We start from the raw sequence: 25,953 nt of genomic DNA on the forward strand, positions 1-25,953 counted from the left end.
GGTGGGCACTCTTACGCACAATATAGACAGACAACTCTTTTTAGGTTCTAATGAATTGGGGTAGCTGGTGGTAGATACCTGAAACTATCAAACTATAACCCAGAACCCATGAATCTTAAAGACAATTGTATAAAAATGTAGCTTATGAAGGGAGACAGTGGGATTGAGAGGGGCCATAGGGATCACACTCCCGTTTGTCTAGTTTATGGATGGATGAGTAGAAAAATAGGGGAAGGAAACAAACAAACAAACAAACAGAAAAAGGCACCCGGTGTTCTTTTTTACTTTAATTGCTCTTTTTCACTTTAATTATTATTCTTATTTTTGTGTGTGTGGTAATGAAGGTGTCAGGGATTGATTCTGGTGATGAATGTACAACTATGTAATGGTACTGTGAACAATCGAATGTACAATTTGTTTTGCATGACTGTGTGGTATGTGAATAAATCTCAATAAAATGAATATTAAAAAAAAAAAAGTGAACCTGTAAAGTTGTGTATAAACTCCTAGGCTCATCCTCAAGTAACACATGCTGAATCTGATCCTAAACAGTATACCAAAGACCTTGAAAAGGTCCCAGACTGGCCACTGGGTAGCGCTCGTGCCAGACAGATCCATTTTGCTCCATTAAGGCTTTGAACTATGAAACTGACATTTAAATCACAAGTCACAGAAGACTGGTCAGAATTTGTGGACTGAATCCAACCGGGTGATTGTCTGCTAAAATAAAAATACCAACATTCTCTGGAGCATTTAAACAAGACCCAGATTCTGATAATACTCAGAATGTCCAGGATATAGTCTAAAGATAGTATACAAAGAACCAGGAAAAATCTCAACTTGTGTGGAAAAGACAACCAATAGATGCCAGCACTGAAATGACACAGATATTGGAATTATCTGGCAAAGATTTTAAAGCAGCTATTATAAAAATGCTCCAAGAAGTAAGGGCAAACACTTGAAATGAATGGAAAGACAGAAAGTCTCAGCAAAGAGATGGAAGTTATTAAGGAAGAACCAAATGGAAATTTTAGAACTGAAAAATTTATTAACCAAAATAAGTAGTTCACTGGATGAGCTCTATAATAATATAAGAATGGAGAGGAGTCAGTGAACTTGTAGAAGAATCAGTAGAAATTATCCAGTCTGAATAATAGGTAAAAGATTGGAGAAAAAAAATAAACAGCCTCAGGGACCTGTGGGACAATCATGAAAGATCTTTTTTTTTTTTTGGAATTTTTTTTTTGGAATTTTTGGAATTCCAAAAGGAGAGGAGAGTGTGGTGCAGAAAAGGTATTTGAAGAGCTAACAGCTGAAAAGTCCCCAGGTTTTTTGAATTGCAAGTTAAAATCATGATGAAATACCACTACATACTTATTAGAATGGCTAACATTAATAAGTATGCTGGTGAGAATGCAAAATGGTAATCATTCTGGAAAAAAAAAATACAATTACCATATGACCTAGCATTCTCATTCTTAAGTATTAACCCTAGAGAAATGAAAACTTAGCTTTACACAAAAACCTATACACTAATGTTAATAGCAGCTGTATTCAAATGGAAACAAACTGGAAACAATCAAATGTCTTTCAGAAAGTGAATGGATAACTAACTGTGTTTTAGCCATACAATAGAATAGTAGTCAAAAAGGAGTAAACTATGTAATTCAGATGAATCTCAAAGGCATTATGCTGCATGAAAACCAGTCTCCGAAGTTTGTGTACTATATAATTCCATATATATGACATTCTCAAAAAGACAAAACTGTAGTGACAGGAGCACATCACCTGGATGTCAGAGGTTAGGAGTGGGTGGAGGATGTGACTACAAAGGGTAGCATGAGGGAGTTTTCTTTTTTTTTTTTTAATTAATTTTATTGAGATATATTCACATACCATGCAGTCATACAAAACAAATCATACATTCAATTGTTCACAGTACCATTACATAGTTGTGCATTCATCACCAAAATCAATCCCTGACACCTTCATTACCACACACACAAAAATAACAAGAATAATAATTAAAGTGAAAAAGAGCAATTAAAGTAAAAAAGAACACTGGATGCCTTTGTTTGTTTGTTTGTTTGTTTTTTTCCTTCCCCCATTTTTCTACTCATCCATCCATAAACTAGACAAACGGGAGTGTGGTCCATATGGCTTTCCCAATCCCTTTGTCACCCCCTCATAAGCTACATTTTTATACAGTCATCTTCAGGATTCATGGGTTCCGGGTTGTAGTTTGATAGTTTCAGGTATCTACCACCAGCTACCCCAATTCATTAGAACCTAAAAAGGGTTGTCTATATTGTGTGTAAGAGTGCCCACCAGAGTGACCTCTTGGCTCCTTTTGGAATCTCTCTGCCACTGAAGCTTATTTCATTTCCTTTCACTTCCCCCTTTTGGTCAATAAGATGTTCTCCATCCCATGATGCTGGGTCTACATTCCTCCCCGGGAGTCATATTCCACGTTGCCAGGGAGATTCACTCCCCTGGGTGTCTGATCATGAGGGAGTTTTTGTGGTGATGGAATTGTTCCATATCTGATTGTGGTAGTGGTTACACAAATCTCTACATGTGTTAGAATTCATAGAACTGAACACACAGAGAAAGTTAACTTTGCTGTCTGAACTTTAAAATATGAATATTTTCTCCTTTATCACCTAAAATTATCTAATGTACTGACATTTTGGGAAATACTGCCTGTCACTCGTGAGGCAGTGAAGTACCATGATTTACAACACAAATGTCAAAGTCAGAATTCGGTTCAAAACCAGTTCCCTGTTAGCCATGTGATCTTGGCCAGGTTAGAAAACCTCTCAGCTTCAGCTTCTTCACATTTTTGCAGGGGTGGGGATGATGGTGTAATAATACCTACTTTATAGGATTGTTGTTAGGTTTACATGAGAGCTTGAATGTAAATCATCTGGTACATTCCCTGACACATAATAGGTGATTTAATAAATCATAATTTTAATAATTATTACTGTTATCCAGGTATTCCGGTAGTGGTATAAATGAGTCAGACATATCTACATTCCTATGACCCAGCTGCTTATTGACCTCATGCAAATAATTTAACCGCTCACAACCTGGTTTTCTCCATAATGTGGAAAATATTTTTCTTGGGCAAAAAAAGTATATGGATTAAAAGAGATGCAAACAATGTAAAAAACCATTACAACAAGAACATTAATTATTTATAATGTGCAAAAAGTATGCTAAATTCTTTTCTTACATTTTCTGTCTATTTTCACAGCAGCACTGATCATGTATAAGAGGAGCTAGGATTCAAATTCAGCTCTGCATGAACCCATAGCGTGTACTCTTATTTGTCTGTGGTGGATGCTCAGAGAGTAGAAGCTGCGGCAGTATTATGAGAAAATTGAGAAGGTCAATAAGCCCCCACACCCAAGGTACATTTCTTTAGGCCTATTGAGCCATGGTGGCCTTAGAGATTTGTTTTATTCCCCTAGATTTCCTTCTGGTTGTGGTTTGGGTGTATGGGTATCATTGTCCTGAATGGGCCAGCATTTTGGCCTTTGGATATCTGTGTGTGTGTTTTAGTTTTTAAATTAATTTTATTTACACATACTCCACATCCACCAAACATACATTCCCAGATGTCTGGGTCTTTTGTTCATTTGTTTTGGCTTAAACAATAAGGAAATGTATTATCTCACATAACTGGATGTTAACATGGCTGCCAGGAGCAGTCAGGCCACTTGCATCCTTGTTCTAGTTAGTAGGAACAAAAGAGAACCTTTCTGTACACGTGGATTATGCCCTTTCCTTTAATTTGATTGACCAGCCTTGGCCACATGCCTACTGCTGAACCAGTTTGTGTCAGGGAATAAATGCACAAACTGGCCTAGAATACTCAGGACTTGCCTCTGGAGCTGGGTTGAGTCCAGCTTCTCTTGAAGCACATGACCCTGTAGAAGAGGTGTGGATACTCAGGGTTAAAAGAAAAAAACTCCTACTTTCAGACTTCATTAAAAACTTAGCTGACTAACCGGAGTTAAAGTACAGAGGAGGTTGGAAGGAGACAGCATATCATATGGCTCAGTACAACTTTTTAAAGCCTTTTGTGTGTTTTCCCTTTGTGTATGGTTCTTCCCATTTTTATTTTTTAGGCAGATGGGTAAATATACATGGAGGATAACTGTCACTTTAACACTTTACCCCAGTTGAAGAATGCAGATGTAGAGAGCTGCACCTTGTCCTTTGTAGTTAAAGATGACAGCGACTGACCATTAATTGCTATCTAGCCAGTGGAGCTCCACCAACTGTTCACACTGGTCCATAATTTGTAGCTGCAGACTCCCTAGCATAGTTTGCACCTGCCATCCTGTCTGCAAAAGAAATACTCCAGGCACTCATCTACTCCCTAGGTTTATCTACCAGTGATTTCTCTGAGTCCCCAGCAGTGCTTTATCATTTGAAGTTGAGCTTTAGTGTGTCTTCAAAGTGTTTCTTTTGCCTCTCCTGCTTGAGTTATCTCTGTTCAACTCATCACACAGCAGCTACTTGGGAATGCAAAACTGAATTTCAGAAAGCATGCATAAGAGGCAGCTGACGTGTCAGAGCTTATTAATGTTACAGGTTCCTAAGCCTTAAGTGTATTGTTTCCAGTTGTACAAGCAAAAAAGAGGTTTGAAAGAGGATAGTTTAAAATTTTGTAAATAAACTTCCACCATTAACATGGCAGGATCAAGCTCGTTGGAGTAAAGCAGTTGGTTTTACTTGATGAGGTGACTAATAAGAGCCCAGAATAATAATTTGCCCAGAAATTCCCTTTATAATATATGACCAGTAGGATGGCAAGTTTGCAAGGCCTGGTAGAAGGATTTCGGCAGGGATCAAACTAGTCACAGCTTTGTTAGCAGTGTCAGCTTGTGATCTGGTACAAGTCAGAGGATCCTTGTATATAAAAACTATCAATTCTTCAGCTCCAACTATGTGCCAGGCTTTGCTGTAAGCATTTTACATTTATTAACTCATTTAATCCTCACAACAACCCTATCAGTAGAAACTATTATTGTTCCCATTTAAAGATAAGGAGAATGAGGCCCAGGGAGATTATTTGCCCAAGATCATATGCATATACTTTAAAAACAGCTGAAGTTCCAGTGCAGGCAGCTTGTCTAGATCTTTTAACTGATATATTATACTCCCTCTCAGGTTATTTGTAAATGAAAGATTAAAAATAGCTACCATAACTATTTTAAGGGATTTAGGGCATAGAAAATGAAATAATAAAAGTATGAAAGTACTTTTAGTGAGGAAATAGTATTATACAAAAGAAAAATATACCACAAGAGCCCAATACCATAGCTGGAAATTACCATGAGAAGCCCTGCTCTGGAGAACTATGACATTTAGAATCATAGAATCATAAGGTTAAAAGACTTTTCAGGGCTTTGTTCTAGGAGGACTTTATCTAAAACAGTGGTTTCCATGTTTTTTGTTTTTCATGGATTTGTAAAATACACACCCCCCCCCACACACACACCAACTCAAACTACTATTTATCATCATTAGAAGAAGCTCTCTGCTATCATCAGAAGAAGAAAAGGAACACTTAAGGTTTATTTCAAGAATGCTAAAGAGATATAATCTCTTAATTAAGAACAGTGTTTCCCAAGAACAAACAAGATGGGAATTACCCTGTCCAGTGAAATTATTCGTCTGAAGATTAGAGTTTCAAGAACTCATTCATCTGGACTGGTGGATTTAAATCCTGTTTGGTTTCAGATAAATTACTTGGGAGTAGAATGAACTCCAAAGTGATGGCATCATCCTATCAGTTAAAACATATTCAGGAAATACTAGTTGAACTTTAGTTTATCCTGCTTCTTAGTAAGGCTTTTAGTGTTTGTCTTGGCACCCTGAGATGGCCTTACTTGTCCAGGTTCTCTGTATTCATTTCTCATCTTCTATATGAGGTTGTAAACTCTGAGGTCACAGGTCTTGTTTGCATTGAACAAGTATTTTAATCACTTTTTTTTTTTTAATACTTTGCTTGGATTGGAGAGATGAGGAAACAGTAGCTTCCCTGAAATAACTTACTATTTGGCTGTGCAGGCAGGATTTATAAATTAAAAGGACCAGTATTTGGTAGACTGTAGTAAGTGTCCAACCTATAAATACAATAGTAGCTCGTAGAAAGACTTCATAAGCAGGTCGACCTTGAACCTAGAATTGAAGGAAGAATAAGCTTCTCTAGAAGGTAAGCTCCTTGAAGGCAGGGACTGTATATTTTTCACCATAATATTTCCACGACCAACAGAATGCCTAACAGATATTCAGATATTTACTGAATGAAGATATAAGCAGAAGGGGGTGTGAAGGGCCTTCTAGAGGGAGATGGTATGAGCAAAGGTAAGAAGGCAAGAATGTGTTTAGTATGTTTGAGAAGCAGAAAATGAGTGATTTAGATTGCCTACAGTGCAGGGATCCTATGGGGAACATTCAGAAATAGTTGGGGAAGAGGATTGGGGCCATATGGTAAAAAGTCTTTAAAGCATAAGAGGATAACAAGGTGCTATGGACATTTTTGGAGCAGTTATTATTGGAAGGGGGTGTTCAAGTGTTTAGATAAGATTGGGTAGAAATTATTTTCCATTATGAATGGAGAATTTTTAAGATTTGGGGAGTCTGGCTTGATGTGGGTGTATAGTAGGCAAAGACAAAGAAATTGTCAAGGATGAGGCAGAACTTTACAGTCCTGGTTAAGTGGGTAAATGATGGTGCTTCTCATGGAAATAGGAAGAAAAGGAAATGGAAGTATTTTTGTTTTTACAAGGACACATTTCATATTTATTGGTGAAGGTTTTTTGTTTGTTTTTTGTTTTTGTTTTTATTTGAAGCCCTTTAGGTACTGCTTTGTGGTGAATACTTATTACTCTTTGTGATCCAAAAGCAATATCTTCACTCTCAGCTGCTTGCCAGCTACTCATCCTACTCTTGTTAACTTCCTATCTGCCTACATAATTTACACTGCTCAGAAACTTTTCTTTTGCCAACCTTTTGTTGTCTTGCATTCTCTGACTCTTAAAACAACAGTGCATTTACAACCCAGTGCCTTCTGTCTTCCACTTTTGAGTAACCTGGCAAAATTAAATTGCATTCAAGTTGGCTTTGTGACTGCATTTCAGGATCTTCAGAATTCTGAAGTTGTAATCCTGAATTACAGACATTATGTGTAATGGAAATGTTGAGGGAATGAGCATTTCTTTAGTCTGACTGAAGCTTTCCTTGCATGCTAAATATGTCATTATCATCCTTGTATCTACTCATCTACCCATCCAAAAGGAATTATTAAGCCTTTGCCACTCTGGGAGATCCCAAATAAGTATCTCAGTAAACTGTATTCCTTAACCAAAAGTTGCCTCCTTTGACGGTGGGCAGAGACTCACATTGGAAACTTCAGTGGTGGCTTGAGGTCAGAATTGGCACAGCTCCCCAAGAATCACCACCATTTGCTTCTTTCCTTTGCCACTTTCTCCCCATTACTACTGTTACAATGTTTTTCCTTCCGATTTATATTTCTTATTTCCTGAATACAGCCAAATATTACAAAAGTTGAAGATAGGCAGTACTAAGTTTGAAGCCTGACTCAGTTATTTTCTAGCTGTGTGATCCTGAGAAAGTAATTTAACTTCTCTGAGCCTCAGAATCTTCATCTACAAAACAAGAATAATGGTATCTGGTTGTTTTAGGACTAGAGAAGTATGAAAAGTACCTGACACTTGGTGTACTTTACCAGTCACTATTGCTATTATTGTATAACTGCTGTTTCCGTTTTCTCAGTAGCATGGGAGCTGCCTTAGGCAGAGTTCAGTGTTATGACAGAGTGAGGTAAAGTGTGGGAGTCATAGGAATGAAGTTGTAGTTGTGTACTAAGAATTGTGAGTCAGACATCTCAAGGATGTTGAAGACTTACGTGTGCCCCAAATTACAGAGGAAATCATGAAGACTTAAGATATGACAAATTTCCTGTAGTTGCCCAGTTTGAATTCTTCCTAGTGATGGGCATGCTTGCCTCAGTATTTTTAGCTATTCAAAACGTGGGCATCTTGAGTTTAAAGCTCTGTTTGTTGATATGCCAGTGGACCTGCTAACGTACTTAACAAATTTTTCTAGTTCTATGCTCATTTTAACATCCTTGACAGTATTTTGCCAAAAGGGCAGAACTCAACAACAGCTCTTTGGGAGACACTGCGAAGACACATTTGAAGTCAGACACTGAATTGCATGGGCTAGGTTAATAATGGGTTTCCAGATCTACTGTCAGATGTACTTCATCACTTGGCCTTTTCTGGGGTTTGGAAATCTTGCTACAATTTCTTACATTTGCTGTGATAATTTTGTTCACCTATGCCTCATTTGAGCCTAGATTCTCACCTGGGAAGTATGGTATTGGATGATGGGGATGCTAACACAACTTTGTGAACATAATTAACAGCCCTGAATTGCATATTTGAAAGTGTTTAAAAGGGGAAATTTGAGTGTGACTACTAGCTGCATTGAGCAACAGACCCATATTTGGGAACTGCCTCTTCTTCATTTTGTGACCATGAAGGGAAGAAAACTTCTGAATGACATGCTGCTCAGTGGGCTCCTGGGTCTCTGAGCTTGGATGCTTAGTGTTTGGACTGAGAGTGAAAACCCAGAGGAAGACAGTTGGTGGCAGAACTACTGACAATGAAACCAGTGGAATCAGTGACCTTGAATGATGTAACTATCAACTTTACCAAGGAAGAGTGGGCCATGCTGGACACAAACCAGAGAAAGATGTTCAGAGATGTTATGCTGGAGAATATCAATCATCTGGTGTTCATGGGGTTTCAGGTCTGCATATCAGAAGTGCTTTCACAGTCAGAACAAGGAGAACCATGGAGAGAACGATTAAGTTTTCTCCAAGTTCAGAGTCCAGGCAGGGAAAATGACCATAAAAAAGAAGAAATTATAACCATGCAACATATCTCTAAGAAAGAAACATCTACCAACCAGACAAAGCAGATTTCTCACACTGAAGAGGATCCCCTTGAATGTAATGATTTGGGAGAATATTTCTCTCACTCCACAATGACTGACATGGGAAAGAAACCCAATGTAAACAAACAATTTCAAAGCGTTCTTAATTATCATTCATTCATTGGTAAAAATAAGAAAACTCAAAGTGGACATAAGTCATATAACTGTCATCTATGTGGAAAAGTCTTCAGAAGTAGTTCTGGCCTTAGACAATTTGAAAAAATACATACTGGAGGAAAGCCATATGGCTACCATCTATGTGGAGAAGATGTCACTGGTAGTTCTACCCTCAGAGAACATGAAAGAATTCACACTGTGGAGGATCTATATGTCTGTCATCTATGTGGGAATTCCTTCAGTCAAAGTTTTAACCTTAGGCAACATGAAAGAATTCACAATGTGGAGAAACTATATGTCTGCCACAGATATGGGAAAGATAAAAGGGGAAATTTTAGGTTGTATATATGTTCCTCGAATAAAGCATAAAAAAAAGAAAATCCATGGATCTGTAAAACACAAACTGAACTATAAGTTGAACCATGAACTATAGTTAATAGTCAATAGTATAATTATAAAATGTGCTTCTATCAATTGTAACACATGCAAGGTGTTATTGAAAAGGTGGAAAATGCAAACCCTGTATCTTATGCATGAATGTTCTGTAGACCCACGACTTCTTTAATTTAAAAAAAAAAAATCTTGCCCATTTCTTCCTACCAGTGAGACCTAGTGAGAGGCCTCGATGGGTATTGGGGATCAAATCAAGTCCCCCACAAGAGGCATGTTCAGGTCCCAACCCCTGGTCATGTGGGTGTAAATTCATTTGTAGGTAGGACCTTTGAAGATGTTATTAGCTAAGGTGTGCCCAAATTGAATGAGGGTGGGCTTTAATCCAATATGGCTGAAGTCCTTGTAAGCAAAGGAAATTGGACACAGGAAGAGAAGCCACGGGAGCAGCCAGAAGTCAATGTTACCTGGAAGAGAAAGGAGACGATACCACCATGTGATGGAAAAGCCAGGGAACTTCAAAGATTGCCGATCAGCCAGAAGAAACCAACCCTGGGAGGAAGCAAGCCTTCTAGCCTCTGAAACCAGGGGTGGGGGTGGGGTGGGGTGAGCAATAAATTCCTGTTGTTAAGCCAATCCATTGTAAGGTATTTGTTTTAGCAGCTGGGAAACTAGAATAATAGGTGTTTCTGGTAGAAGTTTTTGCACTTTGTTTTGAATTTCAAACTGGAATCACATCAAAATTTTATGTTGCTGGGGTATGAAAGAAGCTAATGGAATAATGTTGCATGTCAGTGCTTAAACATTTTATCACCTACTATAATAATCTCAAATTATTAATCTTTCAGCTGTGAGCAGTAATGAAGAGACATCTTATATTCAGTAAACAACAAAAATAAATGTAGTTCTAAATTTTTCATTTAGATTTCAAGTCAAGGGCAACAACAACAAAACCAACTCTCCCCCCCAAAAAAAGACAGGAAAGGTAGCTGAAAGTACCACAAGATCCTCAATCACACAAAAATAAAAGAAATACTAAATTATATTTGTTCTAGTGTTTTAAGACATCAAAGAAATTAATCATTTAAGTTCCTTGAGATTTTGTGATATCGTCTAATCCGGTTTTGACTGATTTCTGTGCTTAAAGCATAATGCTTGGTATATCACCAGTGGACTCTAAGTAAGTATTTATTGACTAAATTAATTTCCAGTGGTAAAGTTCCCTTTTAATGAAGCTGGTATGAACACACAGTCCTAATAATAGCACTGAGTTTCTGATCAAAAAAAATGAACTTTTAATTATGTCACATTGTTGGGAACTATCAAAAATGGCATCCTTACTATACTTGATTTTCTCTTTTTGCAAGGAACACACCATGTTTGTGATCTTTTAGGAGGCCCCTTCTGTTTAAACATTTGCCTTTTTTTTGTCTGCAATATCTAATTTTCTTTATGCTAGGATCTAGGCGTTTGCCTGTAGTTACGTTTGTAGCTAAGGAAGCCTGACAGTCCTATAAAGTACCCCGCAAAGGAGCTGGAGTGGGGAAGAATAGGTTCAGTGAGCAGTCATCATAGAATTTCAGAAGATAATTGTCTCTGTTTAAAGAAAAGCATTTCACATGCGATGGAATACTACACAGCAGTAAGAAGGAATGAGGTCGTGAAACATATGACAACATGGATGAACCCTGAAGACATAATGCTGAGTGAAATAAGCCAAGACACAAAAAGACAGATATTGTATGTTACCACTAATATGAACTCTGTGAAAAATGTAAAATAAATATTTTATATTATAGAATGTAGGGGACATAGAGATAGACAGCAACTAGTGAAGGGGGAACGGTAATCTAATAAGAACAGATAAGCTATTGAGGGTAATGTCAATGTTATGGGAATGCTCAGGACTGATTGTGGTTTGCAAACTTTCTTGGGTGTAGTAGGATTTTGGAAACAATGTAGTTATTTTAGGTTATTTGTTTTTCTTAAACCTTTTGCTTTGTTTGAATTGGTTTTTTTTTTTAACTTTTTGATAAAGTAAAAAAAAAAGCTATTGCATTAAAAAGTTAGCTTCAATGTAGTTATTTTAGGTTATTTGGTTTTTCTTATACTTTTCATTATGGTTTGTTAATTTTCTTGGGGTATGGTAGGAACATGTTGGAAGCAAAGTAATTATTTTAGGTTATTTGTTTTTCTTAATCCTTTGCTTTGTTTGAAATGTAGTGGGTTTTTTTTTGTTGTTGTTTGTTTTAATTTTTCGATGAATAAAGTAAAAAAAAAAAGTAAGTGGAGATAGTCTGTCAACTTTAACTGGAAAGAATGTCTTGATTGTCGAAGATACAATTGACACTGGCAAAACAATGCAAACCTTGCTTTTCCTTGGTCAAGCAGTATGATCCAAAGATGGTCAAGCTTACTAGTGAATAGGACCCCTGGAAGTGTTAGAGACCAGACTTTGTTGGATTTGAAATTCCAGACAGGTTTGTTGTAGGATATGCCCTTGACTATAATGAATACTTCGGGGATTTGAATCATGTTTGTGTCATTAGTGAAACTGGAAAAGCAAAATACAAAGCCTAGATGAGAGTTTGGCAATATCTGGAGTCCCATTGATGTCACCAGTAAAATAATTAAATGTTATAGTTCTGTGACCATCTACTTAGTAGAGCTTGTGCATGTAAGAATTTCATCTGCTTTGTATATTAGAAATGTCATTTGCGGAAGCATGAACTCTTTATTTTCACTATGAGCCTATAGACTGTCAGTTCCCTTTGGATGGATTGTTTCACTTGTGAATGGAAAATCTCTTAAACCACACCACTATTGAGTGAAAATATTGTAAATATTGAAAACTGTAAGAAACACTTAGAGAGAAGATACATTAGTTTTTTAATTGGTATTTTAATTTTTGTATATTCATGAAAGAACAGAAGTGATTGAATATTGTTGATTATACCACTGTGTGTTTGGAAAAGCAAGTAGTCAAGTTTCCATATCAATGACAGAGATTTTTATTGTGTCCAGGACCATGTGCCTTGGAATTCCTTTAGTAGTATTTCAATAGTATTAACTGAATTTTTGCACTTGTTCAGGTTATTTCTGGTGAATCTTTGTCAACAGTTCCTTTTAAATATAAATAAATTCTTAAAAAAGGAAGAAACAAAAGAAAAGCATTTCAGTTTATCAAAGTGGAGGAGCTCCACCAAGGATGAAAAATTAATACTGATAGAGCTACCACAAGTAAAAGATGTCCAGAAAGATTTGGGATGAAGTTCTTAGTTTTTCTCTATACCAAGATCTTTGGGTGGGAAGTGGTAAAAAATGGAACAGCCTTTGACTTAAGGAGCTTGGAGTATGAGTTATGGGCAATGAGGCATTCTTTGAGAGTGAGATTCACTGTGCAGTGGAGTGGTCAGGAAAAACTCTATGGAGATGATAGGACCTAAGCTGTGCTTTGAAGGATTAGAATTTGGATAAGTGAGAGAAGATTAGCATTCCAAGAGAGTGAGTGTTCTCAGTACTTTTGAGGAAATGGTGAGTAGACCAGTCTAGCTGGTTGTCTGCCTGCAAAGAAAGGAAAGGTGGGAGATTACTAGTTTGGGGTCAGATTGTAGAATATTTTTAAAACCTAGCTAAGAAGCTTGGACTTTGTCATATGGGTGGTGGGAAGCCACTAAAGGTACTTATTGTGGAGTCTTCTGTTTTTTTGTTTTTTTAATTTAATTTTTAATGGTGTGTGAATTTCGATGTTCACAAGAGTTAATCATGAAGAGAAATTATTAATTTACTTCAAAAATAATAGGGACACTTTTTACTTTTTTTTTTTTTTGGTTGTCCAGGAAAATGTTTATTATTTGACAATATGTTTTCTTAAAAATAATAAACTTTATTTTTAGAGCAGTTTTACAGAAAAATTGCACAGGAAGTGCAAAGTTCCTATTTACCCCAGCCGCCTCTCTATAGTTTCACCTATTAATAAAGTCTTGCAATTGTGTGGTATATTTCTTATAATTGATGAACCAGTATTGATAAATTTTTAGTAACTAAAGTCCCTAGTTTACATTGTGGTTCACTCTTTGTATGTATAGTTCTTTAGGTTTTGACAAATGCATAATGTCATGTATCTTCCATTCCAGTATAAATAGACTAGTTTTACTCCCCTGAAATTGCCCTGTGCTGCACCTATTCATCCTTCCTCCCGATCTCCCTGAACTAGTAGCAACCACTTATCTTTTTACTGTCTCTGTAGTTTTGCCTTTTCCACAGTGTAGGAATCATACAGACAGTATGTAGCCTTTTCAGTATGGCTTCTTTCACTTAGCAATATGCATTTAAGTTTCCTCCATGTTTTGTGATGGCTTGATGTCTCATTTGTTTGTTTGTTTTTAAATGCAATTTTGTTGAGATATAGTCAAATGCCATACAATCATCTGAAGTGTATAATCAGTTGTTCACAGTATTATCATATAGTTGTGCATTCATCACCACAATTTTTGAACATTTTCATTACTCCAAAAAATAAAAATAAGAATAAAAATAAAATAAAAGTAAAAAAGAACACCAAAAACATCTCATACTCTTCCTCCCCCCTATTATTCATTTACTTTTTGTCCCCATGTTTCTACTCATCTGTCCATACACTGAATAAAGGGAGTGGGAGCCGCAAGGTTTTCCACAATCACACAGTCCCACTGTGTAAGCTATATAATTGTCTTCAGGAATCAAGGCTACGGGATTGCAGTTCAACAGTTTCAGGTATTTCCTTCTAGCTATTCTAATACGCTAAAAATTAAAAAGGGATATCTATATAATGCGTAAGAATAACACCCAGAATGACCTCTTGGCTCCATTTGAAATCTGTCAGCCACTGAAACTTTATTTTGTTTTTTATCTTCCCCCTTTTGGTCCAGAAGGCTTTCTCAATCTTATGATGCCAGGTCCAGGCTTACCCCCAGGAGCCATGTCTCACATTGCCAGGGAGATTTATATCCCTGGGAGTCATTTCTCATGTAGAGGGGAGGGCAGTGAGTTTATCTACCATACTGGCTTAGAGAGAGAGGCCACATCTGAGAAACAAAAGAGGTTCTCTGGAATCTATTCAAGATTCCATGTAATTACAGCGTTTGAATAAAATGACCATAGAAGTTATATAGTGTGCTATAGAAAATAAAGATTCTGCACCAAATAAACATCTCTTCCTTTGGTCTCGTATAGAAGTTGAAGTTTTAAAACACAATCAGGTGGCCATCTTAATCCACGCTCCCGCCAGCATCAGAGGGAGATGGTGTTCTGGTTTGCTAATGCTGCCCGTTATGCAGAATACCAGAAATGGATTGTATTTTATAAAAGGGGTTTTAGTTGGTGACACAGTTACAGTCTTAAGGCCATAAAGTGTACAAGGTAACAACAGTTGGATGCCTTCACTGGAGAATGGCCAATGGTGTCCGGAAAACCTCTGTTAGCTAGGAAGGCACGTGGCTGGCATCTCCTCCGGAGTTATGTTTTCAAAATGGCTTTCTCCCAAGATATTCCTCCTCAAAAATGTCACTCTTAGTTGCTCTTGGGACATTTGTCCTCTCTCAGCTTCTCCGGAGCAAAAGTCTGCTCTCAAAGGCTGTCTCCAAAATATCTCCATAAGCTGAAGCTCCTCTCTCAGCTCCTGTACGTTCTTCAAAGTGTCCCTCTTGGCTGTAGCAAGCTCACTTCTTCTGTCTGAGCTTATATAGTGCTCCAGTAAACTAATCAAGGCCCATGCTGAGTGGGTAGGGCCACACCTCCATGGAAATTATCCAATGAAAGATCTCGCCCACAGTTGAGTGATCACATCTCTACGGAAACATCCAATCAAGAGTATCCAACCCAATCAACACCAATACATTTCCTGCCCACACAAGACTGCGTCAAAGATAAGGGTGTTTGGGGGGACATAATACATCCAAACCAGCATAGATGGCTAATGAGTGGTGCTGAATGACTGATAAGTAATCCTGGTGCTTACCAATTGATGATGGTATGAGGCAAGACTGTCTACTACTTAATCAAGAGGACTTGAGATTGACCTCTTCACAAAATTCAGACATGACACTGTCCTGAAGAGACTTTAGGAACAAGAAGTATTCAGAATGGAATATTCATCTTCATATCAAATGGTCATCTCCTCTGCAGAATATTTTGCTGGGGAAAACATCCAATGTGTTGGAAATGGTAAGATTCACAAATTGAAATACCTTTCCTTAAAGGAAGAAGAAATACCACAAAATAGAAAGGCAGTGCAATAACCATGACAAACACTTGAAACTAGTGTTATTCACACAAAATGAAGCTGTTTCTTAGAAAGCCTCTGAGTATCTTGAATTGAAAAGCATGCTAAACATGCCACAAATACATTTCTTCAAAGTTCCCTCAACTAAGTATTCCCATATATGTAACCAAAATGAACTTTTTAATAAAAAATTCAGTTGGGTTATTACTAGCTAAGCTCTATAACAAGCCCTGTGAAAATAAAGAGTATATCAAAATTTTCTGGCTGAAGAGTCACTTCATTTACTTGAAAGTACTCAGGTCAGGAATATATGCATGCCAGTCCAAATGCTAGAAAAAACCAAAGAACCTTCACTCATGCTACAAACCTTTTGTACACATACAGACTCACACTGGAGAAAAACCTTATGAATATAAAGAATGTTTGAAAGCTTTCCTTCAATCTTCATATCTTACAAAACATTTAAGGACACACAGTGGGCTAGTTGCCTGTGGAATGTAAGAACTCTGTGAAACCCTTTCATTTCCCCCCAGATCTTGCTAAACATAGAGGATTTCCTATTGGAGAGAAACACTATGTTTGTGAGGAATGTAGCAAAGAGTTTTCTTGTTTTTCAAAACCTAATATTCACATGTGAGTCCACACTGGAGAAAAGCCCCACGAGTGTAATAGATATGGAAAAGCCTTCACCAATTCTTCGGGTCTCTTAAAACATGGAAGAGCTCATACTGGAGAAAAGCCTTATGAATGTAAGGAATGTGGGAAAGCCTTTGCTAATTCCTCACACCTCATTGTATATGTGAGAACTCATACTGGCAAGAAGCCTTATCAAGGCAAGGAATGTGGGAAAGCCTTTAGTAATTCCTCTTGCTTTAAAAGTCACATGCAAACTCCCTGGAGTAAAACCCTATGATTTTAGCAGTGTGAGAAAGCCTTTATTTGATCTTTATTTCTTATTCAACATTTAAGAATTCACAGTGTAGAAAGACCTTTTGAATGTAAGGAATATGAGAATGCTTTTAGGTACTCTTCTCACTTTAATCAACACAAAAGAAAACACACTGAAGACAGGCCATATAAATGTAAAAAATGTGAGAAAGCCCTCACTATTTCATCAGGTCTTACAGTACATATGAGAACTCACACTGGAGAATGGTCCTTTGAATGTAAAGAATGTGGGAAAGCCTTTACTTGATCTACATATCTTATTTGACATTTAAGCACTCATAGTGCAACATAGCCACATATAGGACATGTGGAAAAGCCTTTAGTAATTTCTCATACCTTACCGAATGTTTACCGATCCGCACTTGAGAGAAGCCTTAGCTTAAAGTATGTAGTAAAGCATTCACTACTTTCTTATACTTACTAAACATGTACTAATTCATTGTGGCAGTAATCTGATTTTAAGGACTTTGCGGGGAACACTTGGTGTATCAAATCATAAGAATTTAAATAGAAGGTAAGACTTGTTAATGTAAGAAATGTGGGAAAGCCTTGGCTCATTCCCTATGCCTCACTTAATATTCATGCATGTATACATCCTGTGAAACAAACTAAATGTCGGAAAGCCTTCATCTAGTCTTCACACCTTTTTTGAGTATGTTTTAACTCACACTGCAAGGAAATCTATGAATGTGAAGAGTGTGAGAAAGCTTTTACTCTTTTCCTCAGACCTTACTGAGTATGTGAGAAAGCACACTAGATGTTAAGTATAATCCCTGAGTATAAGGAATGTTTAAGCCTTTAGCAGTCTTTCTACCTTAATATTCAACAGTGTTCTCACAGGTTTGAAAAAATCTTAAGAATGTAAGAATTGGGAATTTTAAAAAATCCTCTGCTTTGAAAAAGTGTGAGAGTACATGTTACTGAAATTTGATGATGTGAGAGAACCTTTGATTGTCTTTGTCATTGGGAAACAATCCACACACACTCGAGAGGAACTATGAATGTAGGGAATGTGGTAAAAAGACTGTATTAATTTACCATAGATGTGAAAAGCCACACTGGAAAGGTGTGAATGTAAAAGTACAAGAATATATATGAAAGGATGTACTGTATATAATACCTAAAGCTTAAGGAATTTGGAAAAAATTGGGGGGTACAATTTAACAATTACTGCACACAAGAAAATGGATACTAGAAAACAAAACCAAATAAATGCTTATTTAAATGAAAAAAAAAAAAAAAACTAGAATCAATATCATCCTTTACCCTGTAGTCTGATTTATCTTAGTCCCAACCACATCCATTTCGTTCATATCTCTAATTGAAGTCTGACTCTTTTTCAGCTTTTTGAACTGTTGCTGTATGGGGTAATATTGACATTCACAGCTACTGAACTCTGGCTCTGAGTCTCAGGTGTCATATAGATGCCCAAAGTTCCAGGGACTGACCAGGTTATACACAAACAGCTCAGCATCTCAGAATTTAGAAATTACAACTCATGAATGGATGTGACTGCTGTAAGAGCTTACAATCTAGGAACATTTATAATAAGCCTTCCCCTGATAATCTATGCTCTTAGATTCAGTTCTCAGTGTTTGCACATTGTAGTTAGTCCATATTAGTGAGGCGTTATAATGTTTGTTTTTTTTGATTCTGGCTTATTCCACTCAGCATACTGTCCTCAAGGTCCATTCACCTAATTGCATACCTCACAACTTTATTTCTTCTTGCTGCTGCTCAGTACTCTATTGTATGTATACATCACAGTTCACCATTCTGTTTATCAGTCAATGTACCCTTAGGCCACCTCCATCCATTGAAAATCATGAATACTGCCACCATAAACACCAGTGTGCAAATGTCCATTCCTGTCTCTGCTCTCAGTTCTTCCAAGTATATAACCAATAACAGGACCATTTGGCAACCCCATTCTTAGCTTCCTGTGGAACCACTACACTGCCTTCCAGATGGGCTGCACCATTCTACTTCCCCACCAACAGGGAATAGGTACATACCTTTCTCCACTTTTTTTTTTTTAATTCTCACACCATACAATCCATCCTGAGTAAACATCAATAATTCCTGTTATAATCACATAGTTATGCATTCACCACCACAATCTATATGAGGATATTTCCATTTCTTCCACAAAGAAGGAGGAAGAGGAGGGGAAAAAATGAAGAATAAACAAATAAAAGATAGAAGGAAAATAAAAATAAAGTAAAATACAATGAAAAGCTTAGACAACAACAACAATAATCCCATACCACTCCCTCATATCCCCCTCTTACAGACATTTAGCTTTGGTATATTGCCTTTGTTATAATTAATGGAAGCATTTTACAATGTTACTGTTAACTATAGACTCTAGTTTGCATTGATTGTATTTTTTCCCGTATACCATCCAATTTTCAACACCTTGCAATGTTGGCATTCATTTGTTCTCTGTCATTTAAAAACATTCTTATATTTGTACATTTAATCACCATCATTGACCACTTTAGGTTTCACTAAGTTATACAATCCCAGTCTTTATCTTCTATCTTTCCTTCTGGAGTCATACATACTTCCAGCCATCCTCTTTCAACCATACTCACACTCATCTTTGTTCAGAGTACTTACAGTGTTGTGCGTCTATTGTACAATATTGTGCTATACATTTCTGGATCTATACAATCAATCTTGTTGAACCTTCTGTACTCCTTCAGCATCAAATGCCTAATCTTTAACCTCTTTCTCTCTCTTTATAACCTGTGTTCTCAACTTTAACTCTCAAAGTTCTCTCATCAATGTTAGTTCATGTTAGTGAGACCATACAGTATCCATCATTTTGATTCTGGCTAATGTCATTCAGCATAAAGTCTACTGTCTACCATTTTGTCTTTTGGATTTTGTATGCCACATTTTTTTTTTCCTTTCTCTCTCTTCACCCTTACTGATAGTCTTCATTTCTACACTCTTCTCCAAACCTCTCTCTCCTTGCTTTTCCTGTATGCCCATAGTGCTCCCTTTCGTATTTCTTGTATAGCACGTATCTTGCTCACAAACTCAGTGTCTATTTGTCTGAAAATATTTTAAACTCTCCCTCATTTTTGGACAGTTTTGCAAGATATAAAATTCTTGGTTGGTAGTTTTTCTTTTTCAGTATCTTAAATATATCATACCACTGCCTTCTTGCCTCCATGGTTTCTCCTGAGAAATCCGCATATAGTCTTATTGAGCTTCCCTTTTATGTGATGGATCACTTTTCTTTTGCTGCTTTCAGAATTCTCTCTTTGACATTTGATAATCTGACTATTGTCTTGAGTAGGTCTATTCACATCTATTCTCTTTGGGGTATACTGTGCTTCTTGGATCTGTAATTTTTTTTTTTTTTTATCATCATTTTATTGAGATATATTCACATACCACGCAGTCATACAAAACAAATTGTACTTTCGATTGTTTACAGTACCATTACATAGTTGTACATTCATCACCTAAATCAATCCCTGACACCTTCATTAGCACACACACAAAAATAACAAGAATAATAATTAGAGTGAAAAAGAGCAATTGAAGTAAAAAAGAACACTAGGTACCTTTGTCTGTTTGTTTGCTTCCCCTACTTTTCTACACATCCATCCATAAACTAGACAAAGTGGAGTTTGGTCCTTATGGCATTCCCAATCCCACTGTCACCCCTCATAAGCTACATTTTTATACAACTGTCTTCGAGATTCATGGGTTCTGGGTTGTAGTTTAATAGTTTCAGGTATCCACCACCAGCTACCCCAATTCTTTAGAACCTAAAAAAGGTTGTCTAAAGTGTGCGTAAGAGTGCCCACCAGAGTGATCTCTCGGCTCGTTTTGGAATCTCTCTGCCACTGAAGCTTATTTCATTTCCTTTCACATCCCCCTTTTGGTCAAGAAGATGTTCTCCGTCCCACGATGCCGGGTCTACATTCCTCCCCGGGAGTCATATTCCACGTTGCCAGGGAGATTCACTTCCCTGGGTGTCTGATCCCACGTAGGGGGGAGGGCAGTGATTTCACCTTTCAAGTTGGCTTAGCCAGAGAGAGAGGGCCACATCTGAGCAACAAAGAGGCATTCAGGAGGAGACTCTTAGGCACAAATACAGGGAGGCCTAGCCTCTCCTTTGCAGCAACCGTCTTCCCAAGGGTAAAACTTATGGTAGAGGGCTCAACCCATCAAACCACCAGTCCCCTATGTCTGTGGTCATGTTAGCAACCATGGAGGTGGGGTAGGCGAATACCCCTGCATTCTCCACAGGCTCCTCAAGGGGGCACTACATCTTTTTTTTTTTTTCCTTGTTTGTCTTTTTTCTTTCTTTTTTTTTTTTTTTTTTAACTTTCCCTTCTTTTTTCAAATCAACTGTATGAAAAAAAAAGTTAAAAAGAAAACAAACATACAATAAAAGAACATTTCAAAGAGACCATAGCAAGGGAGTAAGAAAAAGACAACTAACCTAAGATAACTGCTTAACTTCCAACATGTTCCTACTTTACCCCAAGAAAGTTACATAATATAGCAACATTTCAGTGAACTTGTTCCTACTACATCCATCAGAAATTAACAGACCATAGTCATTTCTGGGCATCCCCAGAACATTAAATAGCTTATCTGTTCTTCTTGGATTATTGTTCCCCCTTCCTTAATTGCTCTCTACTGCTAGTTCCCCTACATTCTACATTATAAACCATTTGTTTTACATTTTTGAAAGTTCACATTAGTGGTAGCATATAATATTTCTCTTTTTGTGCCTGGCTTATTTCGCTCAGCATTATGTCTTCAAGGTTCATCCATGTTGTCATATGTTTCACCAGATCGTTCCTTCTTACTGCCGCGTAGTATTCCATCGTGTGTATATACCACATTTTATTTATCCACTCATCTGTTGAAGGACATTTGGGTTGTTTCCATCTCTTGGCAATTGTGAATAATGCTGCTATGAACATTGGCGTGCAGATATCTGTTCGTGTCACTGCTTTCCGATCTTCCGGGTATATACCGAGAAGTGCAATCGCTGGATCGAATGGTAGCTCTATATCTAGTTTTCTAAGGAACTGCCAGACTGACTTCCAGAGTGGCTGAACCATTATACAGTCCCACCAACAATGAATAAGAGTTCCAATTTCTCCACATCCCCTCCAGCATTTGTATTTTCCTGTTTGTTTAATGGCAGCCATTCTAACCGGTGTTAGATGGTATCTCATTGTGGTCTTAATTTGCATCTCTCTAATAGCTAGTGAAGCTGAACATTTTTTCATGTGTTTCTTGGCCATTTGTATTTCCTCTTCAGAGAACTGTCTTTTCATATCTTTTGCCCATTTTATAATTGGGCTGTCTGTACTATTGTCATTGAGTTGTAGGATTTCTTTGTATATGCAAGATATCAGTCTTTTGTCAGATACATGGTTTCCAAAAATTTTTTCCCATTGAGTTGGCTGCCTCTTTACCTTTTTGAGAAATTCCTTTGAGGTGCAGAAACTTCTAAGCTTGAGGAGTTCCCATTATCTATTTTCTCTTTTGTTGCTTGTGCTTTGGGTGTAAAGTCTAGGAAGTGGCCTCCTAATACAAGGTCTTGAAGATGTTTTCCTACATTATCTTCTAGGAGTTTTATGGTACTTTCTTTTATATTGAGATCTTTGGTCCATTTTGAGTTAATTTTTGTGTAGGGGGTGAGGTAGGGGTCCTCTTTCATTCTTTTGGATATGGATATCCAACTCTCCCAGCCCCATTTGTTGAAAAGACCATTATGGCTCAGTTCGGTGACTTTGGGGGCCTTATCAAAGATCAGTCGGCCATAGATCTGAGGGTCTATCTCTGAATTCTCAATTCGATTCCATTGATCTATATGTCTATCTTTGTGCCAGTACCATGCTGTTTTGGCAACTGTGGCTTTATAATAAGCTTCAAAGTCAGGGAGTGTAAGTCCTCCCACTTCGTTTTTCTTTTTTAGAGTGTCTTTAGCAATTCGAGGCATCTTCCCTTTCCAAATAAATTTGATAACTAGCTTTTCCAAGTCTGCAAAGTAGGTTGTTGGAATTTTGATTGGGATTGCATTGAATCTGTAGATGAGTTTGGGTAGAATTGACATCTTAATGACATTTAGCCTTCCTATCCATGAACATGGAATATTTTTCCATCTTTTAAGGTCCCCTTCTATTTCTTTTAGTAGAGTTATGTAGTTTTCTTTGTATAGGTCTTTTACATCTTTGGTTAAGTTGATTCCTAGGTACTTGATTTTTTTAGTTGCTATTGAAAATGGTATCTTTTTCTTGAGTGTCTCTTCAGTTTGTTCATTTCTAGCATATAGAAACATGACTGACTTATGTGCATTAATCTTGTATCCCGCTACTTTGCTAAATTTGTTTATTAGCTCTAGTAGGTGTATCGTTGATTTCTCAGGGTTTTCTAGATATAAGATCATATCATCTGCAAACAATGACAGTTTTACTTCTTCTTTTCCAATTTTGATGCCTTTTATTTCTTTGTCTTGCCGGATTGCCCTGGCTAGCACTTCCAGCACAATGTTGAATAACAGTGGTGACAGCGGGCATCCTTGTCTTGTTCCTGATCTTAGAGGGAAGGCTTTCAGTCTCTCACCATTGAGTACTATGCTGGCTGTGGGTTTTTCATATATGCTCTTTATCATGTTGAGGAAGTTTCCTTCAATTCCTACCTTTTGAAGTGTTTTTATCAAAAAGGGATGTTGGATTTTGTCAAATGCTTTTTCAGCATCTATTGAGATGATCAATTGATTTTTCCCTTTCGAGTTTTTAATGTGTTGTAATACATTGATTGTTTTTCTTAGTTGAACCATCCTTGCATGCCTGGAATGAACCCCACTTGGTCATGGTGTATGATTTTTTTAATGTGTCTTTGGATTCGATTTGCAAGTATTTTGTTGAGGATTTTTGCGTCTATATTCATTAGGGAGATTGGCCGGTAGTTTTCCTTTTTTGTAGCATCTTTGCCTGGTTTTGGTATTAGATTGATGTTAGCTTCATAAAATGAGTTAGGTAGTGTTCCATTTTTTTCAATGTTTTGAAAGAGTTTGAGTAAGATTGGTGTCAGTTCTTTCTGGAAAGTTGGTAGAATTCCCCTGTGAAGCCATCTGGCCCTGGGCATTTATTTGTGGGAAGATTTTTGATGACTGATTGGATCTCTTTGCTTGTGATGGGTTGGTTGAGGTCTTCTATTTCTTCTCTGGTCAGTCTAGGTTGTTCATATGTTTCCAGGAAATTGTCCATTTCTTCTACATTATCCAGTTTGTTGCCATACAGTTGTTCATAATATCCTCTTATAATTTTTTTAATTTCTTCAGGATCTGCAGTTATGTCACCTTTTTCATTCATTATTTTGTTTATATGGGTCTTCTCTCTTTTTGATTTTGTCAGTCTAGCTAGGGGCTTGTCAATCTTGTTGATCTTCTCAAAGAACCAACTTTTGGTGATATTTATCCTTTCTATTGTTTTTTTGTTCTCTATGTCATTTATTTCTGCTTTAATCCTTGTTATTTCTTTTCTTGTACTTGGTTTAGGATTGGTTTGCTGTTCATTTTCTAGCTTCTTCAGTTGATCCATTAGTTCTTTGATTTTGGCTCTTTCTTCCTTTTTAATATATGCGTTTAGTGCTATAAATTTCCCCCTTAGCACTGCTTTTGCTGCATCCCATAGGTTTTGGTATGTTGTGTTCTCATTTTCATTCGTCTCTATATATTTAGCAATTTCTCTTGCTATTTCTTCTTTAACCCACTGATTGTTTAGGGGTGTGTTGTTTAACCTCCAGGTATTTGTGAATTTTCTAAGTCTCTGATGGTTATTGACTTCTAATTGTATTCCATTGTGGTCAGAGAATGTGCTTTGAATAATTTCAATCTTTTTAAATTTATTGAGGCTTGTTTTATGTCCCAGCATATGATCTATTCTGGAGAAAGTTCCGTGAGCACTAGAAAAGTATGTGTATCCTGGTGATTTGGGATGTAATGTCCTGTATATGTCTGTTAAATCTAATTCATTTATCAGATTGTTTAGGTTTTCAATTTCCTTATTGGTCTTCTGTCTGGTTGATCTATCTGTAGGAGAGAGTGATGTGTTGAAGTCTCCCACAATTATTGTGGAAACATCAATTGCTTCCTTTAGTTTTGCCAGTGTTTCTCTCATGTATTTTGTGGCACCTTGATTGGGTGCATAGACATTTACGATTGTTATTTCTTCTTGCTGAATTGCCCCTTTTATTAGTATGTAGTGGCCTTCTTTGTCTCTCAAAACATCCCTGCATTTGAAGTCTATTTTATCTGAGATTAATATTGCTACACCTGCTTTCTTTTGGCTGTAGCTTGCATGAAATATTTTTTTCCATCCTTTCACTTTCAGTTTCTTTGTGTCCCTGTGTCTAAGATGAGTCTCTTGTATGCAACATATTGATGGTTCATTTTTTTTGATCCATTCTGCGAATCTATATCTTTTAATTGGGGAGTTTAATCCATTTACATTCAACGTTAAAACCGTGAAGGCATTTCTTGAATCGGCCATCTTATCCTTTGGATTATGTTTGCCATATTTTTCCCTCTCTCTATTAATATCCTTTATTGTACCCATACCGAATCTCTTTAGTACTGAACCTTTCTCCAAGTCTCTCTGTCCTGTGTTTGTTTCTCTGTCTGTAGGGCTCCCTTTAGTATCTCCAGTAGGGCAGGTCTCTTGTTAGCAAATTCTCTCAGCATTTGTTTGTCTGTGAAAAATTTAAGCTCTCCCTCAAATTTGAAGGAGAGCTTTGCTGGATAAAGTATTCTTGGCTGGAAATTCCTCTCACTCAGAATTTTAAATATATCGTGCCACTGCCTTCTCGCCTCCATGGTGGCTGCTGAGTAGTCACTACTTAGTCTTATGCTGTTTCCTTTGTATGTGGTGAATTGCTTTTCTCTTGCTGCTTTCAGAACTTGCTCCTTCTCTTCTATATTTGACAGTGTGATCAGTATATGTCTCGGAGTGGGTTTTTTTGGATTTATTCTATTTGGAGTTCGCTGAGCATTTGTGATTTGTGTATTTATGTTGTTTAGAAGATTTGGGAAGTTTTCCCCAACAATTTCTTTGAATACTCTTCCTAGACCTTTACCCTTTTCTTCCCCTTCTGGGACACCAATGAGTCTTATATTCGGACGTTTCATATTATCTATCATATCCCTG

At 37.1% G+C, this 25,953-nt stretch overlaps 2 protein-coding genes across 2 annotated transcripts in view; both read left to right on the forward strand.

The window, feature by feature from the left end:
* Nucleotides 1–4,012, forward strand: part of MED20 (mediator complex subunit 20) — a 63,819-nt gene extending 59,807 nt beyond the window's left edge. Inside the window, exon 9 of the transcript XR_005217770.1 lies at nt 3,263–4,012. The gene's annotated coding sequence lies outside the window, so the exon portion shown is untranslated. The remainder of the gene's footprint in view (nt 1–3,262) is intronic.
* The window catches only part of USP49 (ubiquitin specific peptidase 49), a 106,347-nt gene that overhangs the window by 35,885 nt on the left and 44,509 nt on the right, over nt 1–25,953 (forward strand).

The sequence above is a fragment of the Choloepus didactylus genome, chromosome 7 (genome assembly GCF_015220235.1).
Source record: "Choloepus didactylus isolate mChoDid1 chromosome 7, mChoDid1.pri, whole genome shotgun sequence".
In the NCBI taxonomy this organism is placed as follows: domain Eukaryota; kingdom Metazoa; phylum Chordata; class Mammalia; order Pilosa; family Megalonychidae; genus Choloepus; species Choloepus didactylus.